This window comes from Notolepis coatsorum, assembly GCF_963971535.1.
Source record: "Notolepis coatsorum genome assembly, chromosome: 2".
NCBI lineage: Eukaryota > Metazoa > Chordata > Actinopteri > Aulopiformes > Paralepididae > Notolepis > Notolepis coatsorum.
The window spans coordinates 230,745,758-230,760,393 of NC_140166.1; positions in this window are offsets into that span (position 1 = coordinate 230,745,758).

Genomic DNA, 14,636 nt, shown 5'->3' on the forward strand with positions numbered 1-14,636 from the left:
ATATGACAGTATAATGCAGTCTATATGACAGTATAATGTAGTCTATATAACAGTATAATGCAGTCTATATAACAGTATATATGACAGTATAATGCAGTCTATATGACAGTATAATGCAGTCTATGTCAAGACTTTTGGTTTATTTAATATAAGGATCAGATGTGTAAAGGGGTCTAAATAAGTTAACAGGTGTTTGTGATTGGGACGGAGCATGCGCAGTTCGCGCAGCTGCCTTTCAAATGGTGGCGGGCTGTCACTTCTCACTATAGCACTGACAGGATCACATCGCCCATTGGTAAGTGGACTTTATTAAGGGATTGCAATGTTAACTTGGCTGTGTCACATATGTACAATGTAATGTATCACGTTGGCTGCTGGCTACTAATGCAGCCTGCGGATAATATTTGCATAGTGCACGGTGTTAGTGATGCTGGCTGAATGAATGAACGTTGTGTCTGAATGTTTGCCGCTAGCTTATGGCTAGGCTAACGCACCTCGCCGTAGGTGCAAAACTGAACTAGTGTCCTGGTGGCTTTCCCGGTTTGTCACGGTGAGATTCATGTGGGGAACTTTGGTGTGAGCGTGTGTGTGCTTTGATGAGAACTGCTATCTTGTCCGTTGTGTGTGGGGAGCTTAGTGGCTCGTATCTCACGGAGGAGGAAGTAAACATTGCCATGCATTCTGGGAAATGAAGTCATTCTAGTTCTCCCTCCTCTCACCCACAATTAAAGGGGACATGACATACTGGTTTGATAGTGTATAGTGTAATGTATATAATATAAATATAAATTATATATATAATATAATATATAAAATGGATAGTGTATGTATATTTGATAGTGGTATTGATATATTAATATGTATATTGATATTAATATTAATATTGATTGATTGATTGATTGGTATTGATATTAATATATATATTGTATATTAATATTATGATTAATGTGTATGCACTGCATTTTGTTCTGTTTCACAGGTTTTTGACCTATGGTAAGCCTGTGGTCAACTGTGGGAATTATAAAGGTTGTATTGTGGAGAAAACATCTCAACTAGTTTGTTCAAATAAACAAACTCTAATGACTAACCATTGAGTCATCCATTGTGTGGTGCCTGTCAGCCTTTTCGGAGGGATTCAAATAGAACATTCTTGAAAGATCTGAACAGTCAAAAACCAATTGACGCAGTCAAAAACCAATTGACGCAGTCAAAAACCAATTGACGCAGTCAAAAACCAATTGACGCAGTCAAAAACCAAGGCCCGGCTTTCAACCAAGTAGGCCGGATGATCTTGGAAGCAAGGACAACAAATTAATTAATTAAAGAGACTGCTTAACCCATCTGACTGTTAGCTAACAGCCCATCCATACTGCCCCCTGTACATCTGCTAAACCTGCTAGCCGAAGACAAAGAGCTGAAGCCAATAAAAGGGAACAGTCGGAAAACAAGACTATTAAGCCCAGTTGGGAGAAAAGCTCATAAGTCAACAGGTCGAAGAAGGAAAAGTTAGCAAGATGGCAGCGACAGAGGAGGAGCTGGAGAAGCTGAAGCAGAGGCGTTCAGCAGCCCAGACTGCTTTTTCCAAAAAAGCCAACCATCTCACCTCCAGGGCTCATGTACTAGGAGAAAGTGAACTGAGAGGTGCATGGTTGAACTTCAAGATGGAGCATACCAGAGTCGAAGAAGCAGGGTTTGAATACAGCACGGCCCTGAAAGAAGAGGGCATTGAAGAGTCCACAAAAAAGGCGGTGCAAGTCGACGAGAAAACGGCGGAGTGCGTCCGTACGTTTGATGGAATCAAGGTCATCGTTGAAAAGAACTTTTGGGCCAGGTTTGCTGAAGAGACAATTGTCACCCTCGCTGAAGAGGCTGAAGCAGCATTGGACCAGGCCGAGGCAACCGACCATAAGAAGATGACTAGGAGGGAGCGCGAACTGGGGAATACAGACCTGGAACGGAAGATTGGCGAGCTCTACAGAGCTGTGCATGAGTGGACAGACCTGATTCCAATAACAAATTTAAAGGAGTCAAGGGACCGTAGCAAGGAGCTAAAGCAACGACATGATCCACTGTGGGATAAATGGTCGTGGCGAGACTGCGACCAGCCTGGCGACGACGATGACCAGCAAGAACACGCAAAGCCTGAACACAAAGAGCATGGCGATAAGCAAACTGCAATGACCGGTGCTCACGCAGACCCTTACCTGGTCTTCCCCATAGACTCTCGGACCCCTGGACCCATCGTCCAGCCTATCTTGCCCAGCATGACCCCTGATCTCAACGATGCTGCACTTCAAAATGCCACAAGCACATCACATGGCACCTTCCACGCACCACCAGGTGGTTCCGGCACATACCCTGGTGCTTATAACTTCAGGCCCCAGATCACTCTAGAGCGAGCACGCCTGCCCATGTTTTCTGGTAACATGAGAGCTTACTACCGTTGGAAAGCTGAATGGGAGGACCTGCAGCAGCTGGGAAACCCACATGGGTTGGAAAACATCAGGAAATTCCATCTCCTAGGGAGCCTAGATGAGAAAGTCAAGAGGGACCTCGTGCTGTCCAGCTACGGATCCGCCCATGACATATTCAGGCTCCTGGACAACAAGTACGGAAACAAGCCGAAGATAGTGCTGCTCATCTTAAAAGAGGTTCATGGACTTTCCCCCGTCAAGGGAAACCAACCAAGAAAGACCATCGAACTAATTCAGGCTGTGGAAAGAGCTCTTCGTGATCTCCAAGTCCTGGGGGAGGAAGATGCCGTGAAGAATCGGGTGGTGGCTCATTCCATCGAGAGTAAGCTGCCTGACACCCTGAAAGAAAAGTGGCTTACGTATAGACTTGACCCTGTAAGCGGCTTTTCACCACAGACCCACTTTGATTGCCTACTGCAGTACTTGAAGAGACAAGAGGACATCCTTGAGGAGTTGGATCAGCTGCAGCCCAGTCCAGCGGACTATTCTGAGAGAGCCAACGACCGAGGTAGAGAAAGGAGAGCATTCACCAAAGCCACAGCGGGAAACACCCAAAAGGGCTCTCAACCAAGCTCATGCATAGCGTGTGGGGATGAAGAGCATGCAGGTAGACTGTTTTCCTGCAAGGTCTTCAAGAGGCTAAGCCTGTCCAGCAAGAAGGCTCAGTTAAAGAAATCTGGAGCATGCTTCAAGTGCCTGTGCCTCCATGGTGAAGACAGCAGTTGCACCCAGAAATTCCTCTGTGCAAAGTATGACTGTCGGAAAGGGAGGTCCTCAGACCATAACTACTTGCTCTGTCCGATGCCACAGACCAAGAAGATGGAAAAGAGTGGAGAGCAGAAGGAGCAGAGCTATTCAAAAGTAGAGAGGCGGGGACTTGGACTGACCAATAAACAAGAGGAGCTCCTTGCCAAACTCTCCCCTGAATTAAAAGCAGAGTTCAAGGAAGCGTTCTCAAACAGAACATCAACAACAGTGTGCACCAGCGGTGAGCCAAGAGAATATCCAGTGGTAATGATGCTACTCGAGGTGACAACAAACTCGGGTCAGCTAGTCGGCACTTTGATCGACCTAGCTTCAGATACGAACTACATCTCGAACGAAGCCGCTGATCGTCTGAAACTAAATGGCGAAGACATCAAACTGATTGTCCAAGGAGTTGGAGGGATGGAGAAAACAGTTGCTACCAAAAGGTATTCCTTAAGATTGAGGGTAAAAACCCCCAAAGGAACAGTGGCGGAGCACAAACTCCTTTGTTACGGCTTGGAAAACATTGCAAAGGTGAACCAGGCAGTCACGCCGCAGCAACTCCAAAAGTTCTTCCCAGACGTCGCAGTCAAAGACTTGGTCCGCCCTGAGAAGATTGACCTACTGATCAGTCACAGGGAGGGTCGCCTAGTCCCACAACCAATCAGAGTGGAGGGAGACCTCGTCCTCTGGGACGGTCCCCTGGGAAAGACTGTTGGTGGAGCTCATCCCGACCTCTTTGAGGCAGTGGACCTAGCGGTGCATAGGTCTGAAATCCACTTTGCACGGTCGATGAGAACAACTTCAAAGGCATACCGAGAGATCCTTGTGGGTCCAGCAGGATCAAGTAAAGCCCAGGTTGAAGATCAAGAAGTACTCCTCCGAAGTACTGCGTCTACCAACAAAGAAGTCATCGAATGGTTCAAGTGGGACAGCGTCGGCGCGGCCTGCGATCCTCAATGTGGCGGCTGCAAGTGCGGTAGATGTCCCCCTGGCGGGAAAGAAATGACCCTAGGAGAGGGAAGGGACCTTGAAAAGATCAAAGGATGTCTCACCTACGTACAATCTGACAAGCACAGCAAATCCCCCCACTGGGACGCGGCTTATCCATGGAGAGGAGACCCTGCGACGCTGCCAGACAACCGACGTGCCGTGGAGGCGACTTTCCGAAACACTGAGAAACGCCTTGAAAGGGAGCCAGAGTGGAAGGCTGCATACAGAGAGCAGATCCACGAGATGGTCTCAAGGGGAGCTGCCGCTAAACTCACCAAAGAGGAAGACGACAGCTGGAAGGGACCAAAGTGGTACATCAGTCATCTGGTCGCGCCAAATCCTCACTCATCAACTACCCCTGTGAGAATTGTTTGGAACAGTAGCCAAGAATTCCGAGGGGTGAGTTTAAACGACCTCTTGTACAAGGGACCAGACGTCCTCAATCTGATCAGAGGAGTCCTTCTGAGATTCAGGACTGGGATGTTCGCCGCCCTAGGTGACGTGAGAAAAATGTACAACTCTGTGTGGCTAGAAGACGAAGAAGTCCAACTCCATCGGTTCCTCTGGAGAGACAACCCAGAGGACGAAATCGAAGTCTTCGTCGTTGTCAGAGTCAACATCGGAGATAAACCTGCTGGCTGCATCGCTCAGGTCGCCATGAGGGAAACGGCAAATCTGCCCCAGTTCGCAGGCATGGTAGAAGAGCGCCGGGTTCTGGTAGAAGACAGCTACGTAGATGACATCCTGACGTCCCACGATGACTTAAAAGAACTGGAGAAGATCACAGAAGGAGTCGAAAAGATCTTGAAAGCTGGAGGCTTCTCCCTTAAACCGTGGGTCTTGTCAGCCCAAAGTGGGAGGTCTGGAACTGCGGACAGCTCCAGTAACCCAAAGACAACTATGTCTGCACCCAAGACTCTGGTGTTACCCAACCAGATGCGGGATGAAGAAAGCAAAGCACTGGGAGTTGGCTACGAACCAGAGACTGACAAGCTTCGCATAATGACGTCCATCAATTTCTCGAGAAAACGAGGCAAGATGAGGACTGGACTCGATCTGCGCCAAGAGGAAGTGAGAAGTAACACTCCAAACCCCTTGACCCGTCGAGTACTGCTAAGCCAGGTCGCTGGATTCTACGACCCCATTGGTCTTGCCACACCTGTGAAGCAAAAAGGAGTAATGCTTGTGAGAAGCTCCTACCAAGAGGCAGGCATAGGGAATCAGACCAAAGACACTTGGGATGACCCACTCTCGCCCAAACTCCGGGAGGCTTCCATAACACTCTTCGAGGAGTATGTGAGACTTGGCCAAGTCAGGTTTGAGAGAAGCCTCACACCTCAAGGAGCCATAGGCTGCCCATTGGGCGTAACATTTTCTGATGGGAGCGAGGCTTCCTACGGTGCCGTGCTCTACCTCCGTTGGGAGACGCAAGATGGGGTCGTCGTGAAGTTGGTTGAATCAAAGGCCAAACTTACTCCTCTTGACCAGAAAGGAGACGTAATTAAAGCAGAATTATGCGGCGCTGTCTTTGCGGTCCGTCTAAAGAGATACTTTGAGAAGCACTGCCGCATCAAGGTCGCACGCTGGGTCCACTTCGTGGATAGCCAAACAATTCTGGGAGCGATCCAGAAGGACAGTTATGGCTACCAGACCTTCTTTGCCAACCGCATTGGAGAGATCCAAATGGCTGGACCAGTAGAAGACTGGAGGTGGGTTGATGGAAACCTCAACGTATCGGACATCCTCACAAGGGGAGCAACTCCTGAGGAGCTTGATAATGAGTCAGAGTGGCAACGAGGCCCAGAGTTCTTGAGATGGCCTGAAGCTGAGTGGCCCGTCAAGATGCCCAGTGAAATTGTGACCAGTGTCGCTGATGACGTCAAGAGACTACAGAGAAAGGCGTTCTCAGCTGTAGTCACCAGGGCTCAGTCACAAAAGCTCTCAGGCCCCAGCAGTACTGATGTTGGTACAGACTCGAGAGACTTTGCGCTGGAACCACAGCCGAAAGACCAAGGTCCACCTCCAGCAGCAGAAAAGCCAAAGAGAAAGTCCTGGGGTGTTGCTCTCGTAAGCCTTGTGGAGCCCAAACGGTTCAGTAGCTTGACAAAGCTAGGTGGAACTGTCGCCTGGGTCCGACGAGCTGCGGAATCCTGGCTGAGCGCTAAATACCAAGCCTCAGATTCAGCAAAGTGGGAGGCAAGGGGACCAGAGCTCTCTGCAAGAGAGAGAATGGTGGCCTTCCAAGACTTGGCCCTTGCAGCCCAAGACGGCGTAAACTTTCAGGACACAACCCTGAACCGCCTTGTTGTGACCAGAGATGACAACACAGGACTCTTGCTTTGCGGCGGTAGAGTCCAATCATGGAGTGAAGACGGAACAGCTGTACCGTTAATCCCTTACAAATCATGGCTGGGGACCTTGCTGGCTAGAGAAGCTCATGAGGCCAATCATGAAGGCATTGCAGCCACACTGCTGCGCACAAGAAGAAAGTCTTGGGTAGTACAAGGTCGGAGAACTGTCAAAAGGGTGGTCAACGAGTGCGTCCCTTGCAAGAAGCAGAGAGCCAAGCTATGCCGGCAAGTGATGGGAAACCTCCCTCCGGAGCGTACCAGCAGGGCAAACCCATTTGAGAATACCACACTGGACCTTTTCGGCCCCTTTGAGGTGAGGGACGCCGTCAAGAAAAGAACCAGGAAGAAGGTATGGGGAGTCGTGTATTGCTGCATGGCTTCCAGGGCCGTCCACGCTGACCTTGTTGACGACCAGTCTTCGGAGAGCTTTCTTCAGGCCTACTCCCGATTCACTGCTCTAAGGGGGCATCCCAGGAGGTTATGGTCGGACAGAGGCTCAAACTTTGTAGGCGCCAAGCCTGCCTTGAGAGAGTTGCACAGGCACCTAGCATGTGTGCAGAAGGCATCGGTCGAGAACGCAGCCGCCAAGAATGGCACTGAGTGGCAGTGGGACTTCCATCCTGCGGATTCGCCCCACAGGAACGGAGCAGCAGAGGCAGCTGTTAAGCTCATAAAAAGAGCTCTCAACAGCCTCGACGGAACCACCGGTTGCTACACCTGGGGGGAGTTCCAGACCCTCCTCTACTCGGCAGCCAACTTAACCAACGAACGACCCATCGACGCCAAGGCACAGGAACAAGAGGACACAGTCGAGTACCTAACTCCTAACTCCCTTATCCTTGGGCGCACCGGACAAGGAGGAGACATGCAAGGGATTGATGTGGAAACTCATCCGTGGCGCAGGCTGAGGGCTGTCCAGGCTGGGGTGGACAAATTCTGGTCGAAATGGAGCGAACTGGCAGGGCCAAACTTGTTCATCCGCCATAAGTGGCACCGAGCAGAGAGGAGTGTCAAGGTTGGTGATGTGGTCTGGATCGCAGACCAGAATGCCTTAAGAGGACAGTTCCGGCTTGGCCGGATCGTCTTCACGTATCCAGACAAGAAGGGGGTGGTCCGTGACGCGGACGTCAAAACCTGCCTAGGGTTTCCTGCCCCCCATGTATCCAGGCCCCGGGCAAAGGACTTTACCCTGCCCACAACCATCGTCCTTCGCAGGGATGTGCGGAGGCTGGTGGTCCTGATTCCGGTTGAAGACCAGCAGAAGAAGTCCTCACCATCGGGTACCCAAAAGACTTTGTGACTCTCTTTTGTTTAGTTAGCGGGTAACCCTGTGAGGCAACTGAGTGGTTCAAGGGCAAACCTACACTCAGTAGGAGGAAAGGTGGTGGGGCCCACCTCCTTAGTTAGGTTGTGTTCACAATGTCCCACTTACCTTTGAAGGACACTTAGTTAAAAGCACTTTAATGTAGATACTTACAACAGTTTGATTTAAGGCTGAGATGCCCATTAACACTCTAGTGACTTGTATTTATAGTGGCCTGTATTTTAGTGGCCTCCTTGGATTGTATCAGTCGGCCAAGTGGGAGGTGTCAAGACTTTTGGTTTATTTAATATAAGGATCAGATGTGTAAAGGGGTCTAAATAAGTTAACAGGTGTTTGTGATTGGGACGGAGCATGCGCAGTTCGCGCAGCTGCCTTTCAAATGGTGGCGGGCTGTCACTTCTCACTATAGCACTGACAGGATCACATCGCCCATTGGTAAGTGGACTTTATTAAGGGATTGCAATGTTAACTTGGCTGTGTCACATATGTACAATGTAATGTATCACGTTGGCTGCTGGCTACTAATGCAGCCTGCGGATAATATTTGCATAGTGCACGGTGTTAGTGATGCTGGCTGAATGAATGAACGTTGTGTCTGAATGTTTGCCGCTAGCTTATGGCTAGGCTAACGCACCTCGCCGTAGGTGCAAAACTGAACTAGTGTCCTGGTGGCTTTCCCGGTTTGTCACGGTGAGATTCATGTGGGGAACTTTGGTGTGAGCGTGTGTGTGCTTTGATGAGAACTGCTATCTTGTCCGTTGTGTGTGGGGAGCTTAGTGGCTCGTATCTCACGGAGGAGGAAGTAAACATTGCCATGCATTCTGGGAAATGAAGTCATTCTAGTTCTCCCTCCTCTCACCCACAATTAAAGGGGACATGACATACTGGTTTGATAGTGTATAGTGTAATGTATATAATATAAATATAAATTATATATATAATATAATATATAAAATGGATAGTGTATGTATATTTGATAGTGGTATTGATATATTAATATGTATATTGATATTAATATTAATATTGATTGATTGATTGATTGGTATTGATATTAATATATATATTGTATATTAATATTATGATTAATGTGTATGCACTGCATTTTGTTCTGTTTCACAGGTTTTTGACCTATGGTAAGCCTGTGGTCAACTGTGGGAATTATAAAGGTTGTATTGTGGAGAAAACATCTCAACTAGTTTGTTCAAATAAACAAACTCTAATGACTAACCATTGAGTCATCCATTGTGTGGTGCCTGTCAGCCTTTTCGGAGGGATTCAAATAGAACATTCTTGAAAGATCCGAACAGTCTATATGACAGTATAATGCAGTCTATATGACAGTCTATATGACAGTATAATGCAGTCTATATGACAGTATAATGCAGTCTATATGACAGTATAATGCAGTATATATGATAGTATAATGCAGTATATATGACAGTATAATACAGTCTACATGACAGTATAATGCAGTCTATATGACAGTATAATGCAGTCTATATGACAGTATAATGCAGTATATATGACAGTATAATGCAGTCTATATGACAGTATAATGCAGTCTATATGACAGTATAATGCAGTCTATATGACAGTATAATGCAGTCTATATGACAGTCTATATGACAGTCTATATGACAGTCTATATAACAGTATAATGCAGTCTATATAACAGTATATATGACAGTATAATGCAGTCTATATGACAGTATAATGCAGTCTATATGACAGTATAATGCAGTATATATGATAGTATAATGCAGTCTATATGACAGTATAATACAGTCTACATGACAGTATAATGCAGTCTATATGACAGTATAATGCAGTCTATATGACAGTATAATGCAGTATATATGACAGTATAATGCAGTCTATATGACAGTATAATGCAGTCTATATGACAGTATAATGCAGTCTATATGACAGTATAATGCAGTCTATATGACAGTCTATATGACAGTATAATGCAGTATATATGACAGTATAATGCAGTCTATATGACAGTCTATATGACAGTATAATGCAGTATATATGACAGTATAATGCAGTCTATATGACAGTCTATATGACAGTATAATGCAGTATATATGGCAGTATAATGCAGTCTATATGACAGTCTATATGACAGTATAATGCAGTATATATGACAGTATAATGCAGTCTATATGACAGTATAATGCAGTCTATATGACAGTATAATGCAGTCTATATGACAGTCTATATGACAGTCTATATGACAGTATAATGCAGTATATATGACAGTATAATGCAGTCTATATGACAGTATAATGCAGTCTATATGACAGTATAATGCAGTCTATATGACAGTATAATGCAGTCTATATGACAGTATAATGCAGTCTATATGACAGTCTATATGACAGTATAATGCAGTATATATGACAGTATAATGCAGTCTATATGACAGTATAATGCAGTCTATATGACAGTATAATGCAGTATATATGACAGTATAATGCAGTCTATATGACAGTCTATATGACAGTATAATGCAGTATATATGACAGTATAATGCAGTCTATATGACAGTATAATGCAGTCTATATGACAGTATTATGCAGTCTATATGACAGTCTATATGACAGTCTATATGACAGTATAATGCAGTCTATATGACAGTCTATACGACAGTCTATATGACAGTCTATATGACAGTATAATGCAGTCTATATGACAGTCTATATGACAGTATTATGCAGTCTATATGACAGTCTATATGACAGTATAATGCAGTCTATATGACAGTCTATATGACAGTATTATGCAGTCTATATGACAGTCTATATGACAGTATAATGCAGTCTATATGACAGTCTATATGACAGTATAATGCAGTCTATATGACAGTCTATATGACAGAATAATGCAGTCTATATGACAGTATAATGCAGTCTATATGACAGTATTATGCAGTCTATATGACAGTCTATATGACAGTATATGCAGTCTATATGACAGTATAATGTAGTCTATATGACAGTCTATATGACAGTCTATATGACAGTCTATATGACAGTATAATGCAGTCTATATGGCAGTATAATGCAGTATATATGGCAGTATAATGCAGTCTATATGACAGTCTATATGGCAGTATAATGCAGTCTATATGACAGTATAATGCAGTCTATATGACAGTCTATATGACAGTATAATGCAGTCTATATGACAGTATAATGCAGTCTATATGACAGTCTATATGACAGTCTATATGACAGTATAATGCAGTCTATATGACAGTATAATGCAGTCTATATGGCAGTATAATGCAGTCTATATGACAGTCTATATGGCAGTATAATGCAGTCTATATGACAGTATAATGCAGTTTATATGACAGTCTATATGACAGTATAATGCAGTCTATATGACAGTATTATGCAGTCTATATGACAGTATAATGTAGTCTATATGACAGTCTATATGACAGTATAATGCAGTCTATATGACAGTCTATATGGCAGTATAATGCAGTCTATATGACAGTCTATATGACAGTATAATGCAGTCTATATGACCGTATAATGCAGTCTATATGGCAGTATAATGCAGTCTATATGACAGTCTATATGACAGTATAATGCAGTCTATATGACAGTATAATGCAGTCTATATGACAGTATTATGCAGTCTATATGACAGTCTATATGACAGTATATGCAGTCTATATGACAGTATAATGCAGTCTATATGACAGTCTATATGACAGTCTATATGACAGTCTATATGACAGTATAATGCAGTCTATATGGCAGTATAATGCAGTCTATATGACAGTCTATATGGCAGTATAATGCAGTCTATATGACAGTATAATGCAGTCTATATGACAATATAATGCAGTCTATATGACAGTATAATGCAGTCTATATGGCAGTATAATGCAGTCTATATGACAGTCTATATGGCAGTATAATGCAGTCTATATGACAGTATAATGCAGTCTATATGACAGTCTATATGACAGTATAATGCAGTCTATATGACAGTATAATGCAGTCTATATGACAGTATTATGCAGTCTATATGACAGTCTATATGACAGTATATGCAGTCTATATGACAGTATAATGCAGTCTATATGACAGTCTATATGACAGTCTATATGACAGTCTATATGACAGTATAATGCAGTCTATATGGCAGTATAATGCAGTATATATGGCAGTATAATGCAGTCTATATGACAGTATAATGCAGTCTATATGACAGTCTATATGACAGTCTATATGACAATATAATGCAGTCTATATGACAGTATAATGCAGTCTATATGGCAGTATAATGCAGTCTATATGACAGTCTATATGGCAGTATAATGCAGTCTATATGACAGTATAATGCAGTCTATATGACAGTCTATATGACAGTATAATGCAGTCTATATGACAGTATAATGCAGTCTATATGACAGTATAATGTAGTCTATATGACAGTCTATATGACAGTATAATGCAGTCTATATGACAGTCTATATGGCAGTATAATGCAGTCTATATGACAGTCTATATGACAGTATAATGCAGTCTATATGACCGTATAATGCAGTCTATATGGCAGTATAATGCAGTCTATATGACAGTCTATATGACAGTATAATGCAGTCTATATGACAGTCTATATGAGGATATGAGAGAGAGGCTGCCTCTGCTTCTCTGAACTCCCCATTTGTTTTTGGTTCTTTGGTCGTTTGGTTGCTTTCTTTACTTTTACAACATTCATGCTGCTCATTATACTGACTCCAGACCAGGGTGGGATATATTAAACTGTTCTCAGATCAGTACTGTTCTACATTATACTGACTCCAGACCAGGGGTGGGATATATTAAACTGTTCTCAGATCAGTACTGTTCTACATTATACTGACTCCAGACCAGGGGTGGGATATATTAAACTGTTCTCAGATCAGTACTGTTCTACATTATACTGACTCCAGACCAGGGGTGGGATATATTAAACTGTTCTCAGATCAGTACTGTTCTACATTATACTGACTCCAGACCAGGGGTGGGATATATTAAACTGTTCTCAGATCAGTACTGTTCTACATTATACTGACTCCAGACCAGGGGTGGGATATATTAAACTGTTCTCAGATCAGTACTGTTCTACATTATACTGACTTCAGACCAGGGTTGGGATATATTAAACTGTTCTCAGATCAGTACTGTTCTACATTATACTGACCCCATGTGAGACACCTCCTGCATGAACCGTGTTCCCCTGCAGAGGAAAACACGATGGAGCACTGAACCTTTTCATCTATATTCCCCATTCCCCCCAAACCCTAGTATTCGTTGAAAAAACACATTATTGTTACTTATTGTTAGTGCAGTTTGGGCACCGGAACGATGTGGATTCAAATTCGGACCATGCGGAGCAAGCCTCACACGGGGCAAGCCTGTGGCAGCGACAGACCGCGCTGATTGGCGGAGAGGGGACGTCACTCCACATTGGGCCTAGCCCCTCCCCCTTGACCAGGCTCGGTTGAGACGTGCGGCTGGAGAGAGTGATGATCCGACAGATGAAATAGCGAAAAGAAAAGAGAGGAGGCGGGCGTGCTCCCACACAGAATAATGTTTCCCAAAGGCAAAGGCACTCCCGCACGTCTGCACAATTTTAAGGAATTGATTGATTGATTGAAAACTTTATTAACAGATTGCAGAATGGGTACAATACAGTGAAAGACTTTCGTCTTGTTTACCAATGGCAATGTACAGTTTCTTCCCCTTCAGATGTATATATTTTTTATGATCTCTTTTTACTACACAGTACTGTCTATCTGTATATCTTGTATGTGTTATAAGATTATGGTCTGTTCCTTTAAGAGGGAGGCACCCACGCATACAGGTCAGCTACGCAAGGGAGTAGGGTATATCTGCAGAGCCACAGAGCCCAACGTCTGGGCGGGGCTTCGTGGCGTGGACGGGTTTGAGGCGGGGCTTCGTGGCGTGGACAAGTATTGTGGCCTGGACAAGTATTTGTTGGAGTGCGCATGCGGATGAGGGGGAGGGGGGGGGGGGGGGCTCTCTCGCATATAGTAATAATAGAGTATATACATTTGAGGGGGAATAAACTGTACATATACAGCACTGTTTGTGATACAAAAATAGTAGAGTACATTAACCTGGCACACAACATACTTGTTCACATGTCATTTTTCTTTCACTCTAAAGGAAATATGTCTCACATACAGTAGACCCCCCAGTAGCCTACTTTGTGGAGACGAAGATGATGAGTACCAGTCTTCTCCTCAGACATATAAACTGTACATTGGAAGAGGTCTATAGATATCACGCAGTTATGGATAATTATCCATATATCGATAAGTTGGCCTCAGCCTTAGTGATGTTGTGGTTCTTTTTCAAATGTAGCCAATAGTAAAGACACAGCAGTCAAAGTGTATATTTTCAGCACTACTTTTGTTTACCAATGATTTAGATAGATAGATAGATAGATAGATAGATAGATAGATAGATAGATAGATAGATAGATAGATAGATAGATAGATAGATAGATAGATACTTTATTAATCCCCTTGGGGAAATTCAGGGTATCTCGCAGCTCACATAGCATACAGACATTTGACCATTCCCAAACAGTAGTTACACATTATGTCTGTATCATGAATTAAAATAAGTACATGATAAAATTCAATCAAATCATACCCATCAATATTAAAATTAAAATTAAAATAGGAGCGTGATTAGATAAAAGCAGGTG